Source organism: Lactuca virosa, chromosome 4 (genome assembly GCF_052849685.1).
Source record: "Lactuca virosa cultivar CGN04683 chromosome 4, Lactuca_virosa_CGN04683_v6, whole genome shotgun sequence".
Classification (NCBI taxonomy): Eukaryota; Viridiplantae; Streptophyta; class Magnoliopsida; order Asterales; family Asteraceae; genus Lactuca; species Lactuca virosa.
Window position 1 is genome coordinate 361145682 of NC_136429.1, and position 11118 is coordinate 361156799.

Sequence of the window (11118 nt, forward strand, 5' to 3'; positions counted from 1 at the left end):
AATCCTGTCAAAATTCTAACAAATGATTTTTCGTCCAATGCTTTTGTAAAAATATCAGTGTAACACCCGATTCCTGGTATGCAGTTAATTCAAGAATTTCTTGTGTTTTTCTGTGGGACTCGACGAGTTGGAGGCCCAACTCGTCGAGTAGAGTCGAGATCCGCGGACAGTTTAAGTGACCTACTCGACGAGTCAGAAGACTGACTCGACGAGTAGGTGCTGTTTGGGTAAAACCCTAAATTTAGGGTTTGCACCCTATTTAAACACCTTATCTCAGCCTCCATCGTCCCTTATACTCCCAGAAGACATCATATCGAAACCCTAGCCGTTTTTGTGTGTTCTAAGGCCATTTTGGTGCTTTTTGGTGGGTTGTGAAGCTTGAGAAGAGGAAAGGAGCTTGTGAGACCAAGGGGAAACAAGAAGATCCAGAGTTTGGAGTTCATTCTCAGCTTATTGGAGGTATGAAGCTGAACCTTTGTCTATAGATATTGACTTTTGGGCCTTTTCCTTCATCTTTCTAAGCCCTAGAGAGGTTGTATTCATGATTTAGTGTTGGAAGTCAATGTATGCTTTATATCCAGGTCTATTGGGGGGTTTTATGGCACAAAGGTGCCCATTTTGTTGCCATGAACACTCCATGCACTTTGGAGGCCATCTTTTATGGCTTTTTGGGCCAAAGACCCCTTGCATGTGTACCAAGTTTGGAACTTTACGTGTAAAATGGACATTAGGAGGCCAGATCTATGGTTTTGGTGTGTTAAGACCCATTTAAATCGACTGTATAGTGTTGGTCAAGGATGGACTCGACGAGTTGTTCTTGGGACTCGGCGAGTCGCGGTGTATTGACCACCAAATCCTTTATGTGGATGGACTAGTTGTTAGGGAGGAAGTACCGTGGATGTTTAGACACGAAAAGGGACCTGGGAATCATGGGACTCGACGAGTGTATGAGCAGGCTCGGCGAGTCCAAGGCAATCTCGCAATCTTTGAATATGGACTCGACGAGTTGTTCATACAACTCGGCGAATCGTAGACCGGACACATTCTTATGAAGGAGATGAACTCACCGAGTTCAAGGAAGAACTCGGTGAGTCGGATGAAGATGGTCCCGATGGTTTGAATGAAGGAGAACCCGTCGAGTTCTTGCTAGACTCGACGAGTGAAGTCGGGGTTGGATCGGGTTAGTGGAGTATGGACTCGATGAGTGTTGACTTTGACCAATGTTGACTTTTTCTAGTTTGGTATGACCCCGGTTAGGGTTGCATACTCAAATGAATAACTTTGATGCATTGTCGTGTAGGGATCGAGGAGTCGAGGGTAGTCGACTTGTACGCCGAAGATAGTTCAGACACTGCACGACATCGAGGTGAGTTACATTCCAGTAGGGGTGGGTCTAAGGCCACAATACCGGCCCACCATCAGGGGTATTTGGTGGATAATTGTCTCTGTGATAATTATCTTGGTGTGTTTATGTGATATGGTCATGAGATATGCTTGTATGATATGCAATGTGTATGTTAGTGGTAGTAGTAGGGAATAGTTTTTCCCTGACATCGGTCGTTAGGATCGAAGGGTAGGTCAGTACCCAGATATGCCTGACTGTATGTTTATATCTTGATATTGTATGATAGCAGTAGGGGGTGAAATAGTCCCCGGTTACCGGTTGAAAGATACCGATCACAGGTACCGGTTGAAAGATACCGATGGCGATTACCGGTTGAAAGATACCGATGGCAGATACCGGTTGTAAGATACCGATGGCAGTTATCGGTTGAAAGATATCGATGATATGATATTGTGTGTGGTATGATGGGGGAACTCACTAAGCTTAGTGCTTACAGTTTTAGTTTTGGTTTCAGGTACCTCTTCGTCTAAAGGGAAGGAGCCGGCGGTGTAGCAGCGCATCACACACACATGGTTTCCGCATTGAGTTTCTGGGATTGTACTCTGATTTTCATTACTTCTGATGTTATGGTTTGGGACACGACATTGTGGTTTTTATAACTTGATGTAATGATTTGGCAAAATGTTTTACAACATATTAATTCGAAAACGAAATTTTTGGCCTCGAAATTTGGGATGTTACAAGTTTGTATCAGAGCCTTGGTTTGAGGGATTCGGACACACCCTCGGGGGTGTCTAAACTCAAACCGACGGGTTGAAATATTTTTACAAGGAAATGGTTTTTCTAAAATCTAAACTAAAGAGTTTTGAGAAAGAACGAGGTGTGTGATGCGTGCGACCGGCCGAGGTCAAGTAAGTTTTCCCCAAGATACCCATACTTGTTATGTTACGTTACATGATTTATGATTCTGAGAACTGCATGCTAGATTAGGGCGAAGGATCTAGGAGGATGACTTTTATGCCTGATTTATGATTATGCGAACTGCATGCTAGATTAGGGCTAAGGATCTAGGAGGATGCCTTGAATGCCTGATTGTATGAGCTGCATGCTAGGACTGTCTAGTCAGCAGTACGATAGCCTGAATAGGTTATGCTTGATGTGGTTACTCAATGCACGAATGTTGCTTGCTTTGTGCTATAGGGGTCTTGGCTAACTTTAACTAACTGGTGAGCGGATATGTAACAGTATTCGCAAGCTAGTTAGGGAAAGGAAGTAGGGATTCCTAGTGCAACTGATGGCGTAGAGTAGGTCGGTGGGTGCCCTAGGAAAGCCTAGGACGAGATTAATGGAAAAGGATATCGGCAAAGGGACTTGGTGAAATTGAAGCAATCCTTGAGGAAAGTACGGATAGATGTGGAAGGTAGTATGGGCCCGTACTACTGGAAGCAGAGGATCCGTACTCGAGTCAAAGAGGGCCGAGATGGAACCAGGAAACTTGGATGGTGTGTGAGATCTCTCGGGAGTATGTATGATCCTGACGTTTACATGTTTATTTTTAGTATGGGGGTCACACGACATGGAGCAGGAGGCTCAGGATCTGGGTCAGGATCAGGATCAGGCTCGGGGGCAGGATCCGAGCAGGTTGATGACGGGCTACGCAAGTTCATTACGTCTGAGATCACGAGAGGTATCCTTGAGTCGACCCTGGTCATTTTTGGGTCGATCAAGGAGGGGATTATCGAGCTGATGGAGGATCGCCTCCGATCATTCAGGAGTGATTTGGTGTCTAGCCAGACGGCTACGCGCACACTGTCCTTCAAGGACTTCAGGGGGAGTGGTGCGCCGGACTTCCATGGGGTGAAGGACCCCATTGCTGCTAGGAGATGGATCGCAGACATCGAGTCTACGCAGTTGACGAGATTCTGCCTAGAAGGGTCGAAGGTCCGTTTTGCTGCAGGTTGTTTGAGGGATCGAGCCAGAGATTGGTGGGAGTCAGTTGGTTATTCGTTGGGAGCCCCAGCCATCGAGGCTATGGCTTGGTCAGATTTTGTGACCCGATTCAGGGCTGAGTTTGCACCGGCTGTGGAGCTTTAGCAGCTGGCCAGAGAATTTTTGGATATGAGACAGACTACGGAGACTGTGGCGGAGATCACCACCAAGTTCCGGGAGAGGGCTTTGTTGGTACCCCAGTATGCGGGGGATGAGGAGATGCGGAAGACCCGCTATCATGATATGTTGAGAGTCGACATTCAGGAGCATGTCAGCTATTCGGCCTGCCCGACCCTGGAGTGCATGATTGCCAGGGCGCGGGAGAGGGAGATTGATTTGGAGCACCTCAGGAAGAGGAAGTCAGAGACTGCACAGGTTGCAGGGGTTTCGTGGAAGAAACCCAAGGGATTCGACTTGAGGTCGAAGGGCCAACAGGGGGGGGGGGGGACCGTTGTGGGAAGTGCGGTCGGTCACATGAGGGAGTTTTCCGCACTGGGTCGGGTTCCGGCTGCTATAAGTGCGGCAAGACTGGGCATTTTGGCAGGGATTGTACTGTCCCTACTCCCACGGTTCAGATATCAGACCTGATTTGCGTTCATTGCAATCAGAGGGGCCATAAAAAGGCCAACTACCCTAGATTAACAGCAGCTACAGCAGCAGCGCCAGTGGTGGCGCCGACTCCGACGACAGCGCGAGTTGCGGATGGCCAGAAGGTCAAGGCAGAGGCTCCGGTGGTGCGGAGCCGAGCATTTCAGTTGACAGCCGAGGAGGCACGCGCTACACCCGTTGTGGTGACGGGTATGATTTCTTACCTTTACTCTTTATGTTATGTCACTGTGATTTTGATATATGTATGCTTGGTTTAGGGTCATTCCATGTGAACGGTATCCCAGTTTAGGTATTGTTTCACTCGGGTGCTACCCGATCGTTTGTCTCTCTTGCGCTTAGCAAGAAGTTTCCTGAGTCTTCGGGCATGTTGGATTGCCCTCTAGAGGTCAATATTGCGGACGACCGGTCAGTGCAAGCATCAGAGGTCTACCGAGATTGTGTTTTAAGGTTGTTCGAGGAGCGTTACCTGGTAGACTTGGTTCCCATACCTTTGCAGGGGAACAAGGTCATTATTGGTATGGATTGGCTAAGCCCTAATGGGGTAGTGATCGACTGCGTGCACCAGTTGGTGAGGACCAGGACCACAAGTGGGGGAGAGCTGGTGATTCAGGGCGAGAGGCCACAACGAGGAACAACCTTATGTTCAGTAGCGAGAGCTAGGCGCTACCTTCAGCAGGGGTCCGCAGGATTTGTCGCTTATGTTATGGATACCCAGGAGGCGGGTAAGGTGACGGTGGGCGATGTGCCAGTGGTACGAGAGTTTGCGGATGTATTCCCCGAGGAGTTGCCTGGGATACCTCCGGAGAGACAGGTAGAGTTCAGGATCGACCTAGTCCCTGGTGCGGCTCCGATAGCCAAGGCACCGTATCGGTTGGCTCCTCCTGAGATGCAGGAGTTGTCTACACAGCTACAGGTGCTCTTAGACAAGGGATTCATTAGACCGAGCAGTTCACCCTTGGGAGCCCCGATTCTGTTTGTGAAAAAGAAGGACGGGTCGCATCGGATGTGTATAGATTATCGGGAGCTGAATAAGTTAACGGTGAAGAATCGTTACCCACTTCCGAGGATTGATGACCTCTTTGACCAGCTACAGGGAGCATCTTGGTTCTCCAAGATTAATCTGCGTTCAGGATATCATCAGATGAGCGTCAGAGAGGAGGAAGTGCAGAAGACTGCGTTTCGGACGCGCTATGGTCACTATGAGTTCGTGATGATGCCCTTCGGGTTCACCAATGCTCCTGCCACCTTCATGGACCTCATGAACCACGTGTGCAGATCGATGTTGGATCGGTCTGTGATAGTTTTCATCGATGACATCTTGGTTTATTCCAAGACGCGAGAGCAGCATGAGGAGCACTTGTGAGAGGTGTTGGATACTTTGAGGAGGGAGAGCTTGTATGCGAAGTTCTATAAGTGTGAGTTCTGGTTGCGCGAGGTGCAATTTCTTGGGCACCTTGTTAACCAGGACGGGATTTCGGTTGATCCGGCCAAAGTGGAGGCCATGATGAGATGGGAGGTCCGAAGTGTCCATCCGAGATTCAGAGCTTTCTGGGACTGGCAGGCTACTATCGGAGATTCATTCAGGACTTCTCCAAGATAGCCGTTCCCCTGACCCGGTTGACAAGGAAAGTCGTGGTGTTTGCCTGAGCAGCAAGCCGCATTTGAGACGTTGAGATAGAGATTGTGCGAGGCGCCAATCTTAGCCCTGCCAGAGGGCATGGATGACTTTGTGGTATATTGTGATGCGTCCATCTTCGGCTTGGGCGCGAGATTGATGCAGAGGGGGGCATGTTATTGCTTACGCTTCGAGGCAGCTGAAGCCTCACGAGGCGAATTATCCGACGCATGATTTGGAGCCGGGAGCTGTTGTTTTCTCCCTAAAGATTTGGCATCATTACCTCTATGGGGTTTGTTGTACCATTTACACGGACCACAAGAGCCTGAGGTATCTCATGGACCAGCCAAATCTGAATATGAGGCAACGTCGGTGGCTTGAAGTGGTAAAGGATTACGATTGCGAGATCCTCTACCATCCGGGGAAGGCCAATATCGTGGCCGACGCGCTTAGCCGCAAGGCAGCGCCGATCAGGGATATCTGTATGAGGATGACAGTTATGACTCCGTTGTTGGAGCAGATTCGGGAGGCCCAGCAGGAGGCCATGAAGGAGGAACATTGGAAGAGCGAGCGAATCGTGGGTCAGGTTTCCTCCTTCGACTATGTTAGCCGAGGATTGTTGACCCTTCACCGTAGGGTGTAGGTCCCATATCATGGAGGCGTGCGCCAGGTATTGATGGAGGAGGCATACAAATCCAGGTTCTCTATCCATCCCGGGGTGACGAAGATGTATAGGGATCTTCGTCTCGATTATTGGTAGCCCTGTATGAAGAGGGACATAACTTGGTTTGTGGAAAGGTACCTTACCTGCAGAAAGGTCAAGGCTAAGCACCAGAGACCACATGGAAAGGTCCAGCCGTTAGACATCCCACTGTGGAAGTGGGAGGATATTACTATGGACTTCATTACGAAGCTTCCTAGGACCGCGCGAGGAGTGGATTCGATTTGGGTCATCGTTGATCGATTGACCAAGAGCGCCCATGTTATTCTAATTCAGGATAGTATTTTGGCCGAAAAGTTGGCCGACATCTATATCCGGGAGGTAGTGGCGCAGCACGGGGTGCCAGTTTCAATGATTTCAGACAGGGATGTGCGGTTCACTTCCAGGTTTTGGAAGAAGTTCCATGACGAGCTGGGTACTCGTTTGCATTTTAGCACCGCCTTCCACCCACAGACGGATGGTCAAAGCGAGTGTACCATCCAGACTCTGGAGGATATGCTGCGGGTGTGCGTTTTAGACTTCAGAGGTAGTTGGGATACTTACCTCGCTTTGGCGGAGTTCTCTTATAATAACAGCTATCATGCGAGTATCAACCGTCCTCCTTTCAAGATGTTGTATGGGAGGAAGTGCAGGACCCCGATATGCTGGGGAGAGGTGGGTCAGAGGGTCATGGGGAGTACAGAAGTGGTACTCAAGACTATGGAGAGGATCCAGTAGGTTCGGAGCAGGCTTTAGACAGCTCAGAGTCGGCAGAAAAGTTGTGCCGACAAGCGTCGGTCGGACCTGGAGTTCCAGGTCGGGGATATGGTACTCCTGAAAGTGTCGCCTTGGAAGGGCGTTATTCGATTCAGAAAGCGGGGCAAGCTGGGCCCTAGGTATATTGGACCCTTCAGGGTTATAGCCCGGGTGGGTATGGTGGCATATAGGCTGGATCTGCCAGCCGAACTCAGTCAGATTCATAGCACTTTTCACGTCTCCCAGTTGCGGAAGTGTCTGGTGGACGATTCGACAGTGGTGCCTTTGGAGGATATTCAGGTTGATGAAATCCTGAACTACATCGAGCGATCAGTGGCAATCCTTGATAGGAAGTCAAAGGATCTGAGGAACAAGAGAGTGGAGCTATTAAAGGTGCAGTGGCAGCATCGAAAGGGCTCGGAATGGATCTGGGAGCCGGAGGACGAGATGAGGGAACATTACCCCGAGCTTTTTCAGGATCGAACAGCAGACTTCGAGGATGAAGTCTAAGATAAGTGGGGGAGATTTGTAACACCCGATTCCTGGTATGCAGTTAGTTCAAGCATTTCTTGTGTTTTTCTCTGGGACTCAACGAGTCGGAGGCCCAACTCGTCGAGTAGAGTCGAGATCCACCGACAGTTTAAGTGACCTACTCGACGAGTCGGAAGACTGACTCGGAGAGTAGGTGTTGTTTGGGTAAAACCCTAAATTTAGGGTTTGCACCCTATTTAAACACCTTATCTCAGCCTCCATCGTCCCTTATACTCCCATAAGACATCATATCGAAACCCTAGCCGTTTTTGTGTGTTCTAAGGCCATTTTGGTGCTTTTTGGTGGGTTGTGAAGCTTGAGAAGAGGAAAGGAGCTTGTGAGACCAAGGGGAAACAAGAATATCCAGAGTTTGGAGTTCATTTTCAGCTTATTGGAGGTATGAAGCTGAACCTTTGTCTATAGATCTTGATTTTTGGGCCTTTTCCTTCATCTTTCTAAGCCCTAGAGAGGTTGTATTCGGGATTTAGTGTTGGAAGTCAATGTCTGCTTTAGATCCAGGTCTATTGGGGGGTTTTATGGCACAAAGGTGCAAATTTTTTTTTTCCATACACACCCCATGCACTTTGGAGGCCATCTTTTATGGCTTTTTGGGCCAAAGACCCCTTGCATGTGTACCAAGTTTGGAACTTTACGTGTAAAACGGACATTAGGAGGCCAGATCTATGGTTTTGGTGTGTTAAGACCCATTTAAATCGATTGTATACTGTTGGTCAAGGATGGACTCGACGAGTTGTTCTTGGGACTCGGCGAGTCGCGGTGTATTGACCACCAAATCCTTTCTGTGGATGGACCAGTTGTTAGGGAGGAAGTCTCGTGGATGTTTAGACACGAAAAGGGACCTAGGAATCATGGGACTCGACGAGTGTATGAGCAGGCTCGGCGAGTCCAAGGCAATCTCCCAATCTTTGAAGATGGACTCGACGAGTTGTTCATACAACTCGGCGAGTCGTAGACCGGACACATTCTTATGAAGGAGATGAACTCGCCGAGTTCAAGGAATAACTCGACGAGTCGGATGAAGATGGTCCCAATGGTTTGATAGAAGGAGAACCCGTCCAGTTCTTGCTAGACTCGACGAGTGAAGTCAGGGTTGGATCGGTTTAGTGGAGTATGGAGTCGATGAGTTGGTAGAACAACTCGGCGAGTCAGGTCAACTGGGTGTTGACTTTGACCATTGTTGACTTGGTCTGGTTTGGTATGACCCCGGTTAGGGTTGCATACTCAAATAAATAACTTTGAAGCATTGTCGTGTAGGGATCGAGGAGTCGAGGGTAGTCGACTTGTACGCCGAAGATAGTTCAGACACTGCACGACATCGAGGTGAGTTACATTCCAGTAGGGGTGGGTCTAAGGCCACAATACCGGCCCACCATCAGGGGTATTTGGTGGATAATTGTCTCTGTGATAATTATCTTGGTGTGTTTATGTGATATGGTCATGAGATATGCTTGTATGATATGCAATGTGTATGTTAGTGGTAGTAGTAGGGAATAGTTTTTCCCTGACATCGGTCGTTAGGATCGAAGGGTAGGTCAGTACCCAGATATGCCTGACTGTATGTTTATATCTTGATATTGTATGATAGCAGTAGGGGGTGAAATAGTCCCCGGTTACCGGTTGAAAGATACCGATCACAGGTACCGGTTGAAAGATACCGATGGCGATTACCGGTTGAAAGATACCGATGGCAGATACCGGTTGTAAGATACCGATGGCAGTTATCGGTTGAAAGATACCGATGATATGATATTGTATGTGGTATGATGGGGAGACTCACTAAGCTTCGTGCTTACAGTTTTAGTTTTGGTTTCAGGTACCTCTTCGTCTAAAGGGAAGGAGCCGGCGGTGTAGCAGCGCATCACACACGCATGGTTTCCGCATTGAGTTTATGGGATTGTACTCTGATTTTCATTACTTCTGATGTTATGGTTTGGGACACGACATTGTGGTTTTTATAACTTGATGTAATGTTTTGGCAAAATGTTTTACAAAATATTAATTTGAAAACGAAATTTTTGGCCTCGAAATTTGGGATGTTACAATCAACAAGCTGATCAGTTGTTTTTACAAAATGAACTTCAATATTGCCATCTTCCACATGATCTTTAATGAAATGATAACGAAGTGCAATATGTTTGGTTTTCGAATGTTGTACTGGATTATGACAAATGCGTATAGCACTTTGTGAATCACAATACAATGGAATCTTTTTCATATTAATTGCATAGTCACGCAATTGATTCTGGATCCATATGATTTGCGAAGTGCAAGCGGCAGCTGCAAGATACTCAGCTTCAGCAGTGGAAATTGCAACACAAGTTTGCTTTTTCGATTGCCAACTTACAAGCTTCCCATCTAACAATTGACATCCTCCACTTGTACTTTTTCGATCAAGTGTACATCCTCCCAGATCTGCATCCGAAAATGCTTGAATGAAAAATCCTGATTTCGAAGGATACCACAATCCTAACGAAATTGTTCCCTTGAGATAACGAAAAATATTTTTCACCGCAGTCAAGTGTGGTTCTCTTGGATTTGCTTGATACCTAGCACAATTAAATACAGAAAACATGATATCTGGTCGACTTGCTGTAAGATAAAGCAATGAACCTATCATACTCCTGTATAAAGTAAGATCAACAACAGGTGTGTCTAACGAATGTGTTAGCCTTGTTCCAACCGCCATTGGTACTCTTAACTTCGTGCTATTTGTCATTCCAAATTTTTCGAGCAAATTCCTGGTATATTTTTCTTGATTGATGAAAATTCCTTCTCTGCTTTGATGAATGTTTAAACCAAGAAAATTATTGATTTTACCTATCATGCTCCTTTCAAATAGGCTTTTCATCAAACATTCGAATTCACTAGACAAAGCAGGGTCAGTAGAGCCAAAAATAATATCATCGGCATAAATTTGAACAAGCATTAGATGATTCCCAACTTTCTTTCGAAATAATGTGGGGTCAACTGATCCTTGTTTAAATTTCGATTGTTTTAAGAAATTGGTAAGAGTTGCATACCAGGCTCTTGGTGCTTGTTTTAACCCATATACTGCTTTATCTAAAATATAAAGATGATCAGGATATTTTTCATTTATGAAACCTGGAGGTTGTTCAACATAAACTGTTTCTTCGAGTTCACCATTGAGAAAAGCACACTTCACATCCATTTGATAAACATCAAAATCTTTGTGAGCTGTATATGCCAAAAAAATTCGAACAGCCTCGAGTCTTGCGACAAGAGCAAAGGTTTCTTCATAATCGATACCTTCTTGTTGCGAATATCCTTTAACAACTAATCGTGCCTTATTTCGAACAATATTTCCATCCTTGTCGGTTTTGTTTTTGAAAATCCATTTTAATCCGACAATTTAAACATTTTCAGGTTTAGGAATTAACCTCCAAAACTTGTTTCTATCGAACTCGGAAGTTCAGATTGCATTGCTACAACCCAATCTAAGTGTTCCATTGCAACCTTAACTGTCTTTGGTTCTATTTTCGAAATGAAAACATTAAACATGCAAACTTCTTGACGAGCATTCAGTGCCTCATT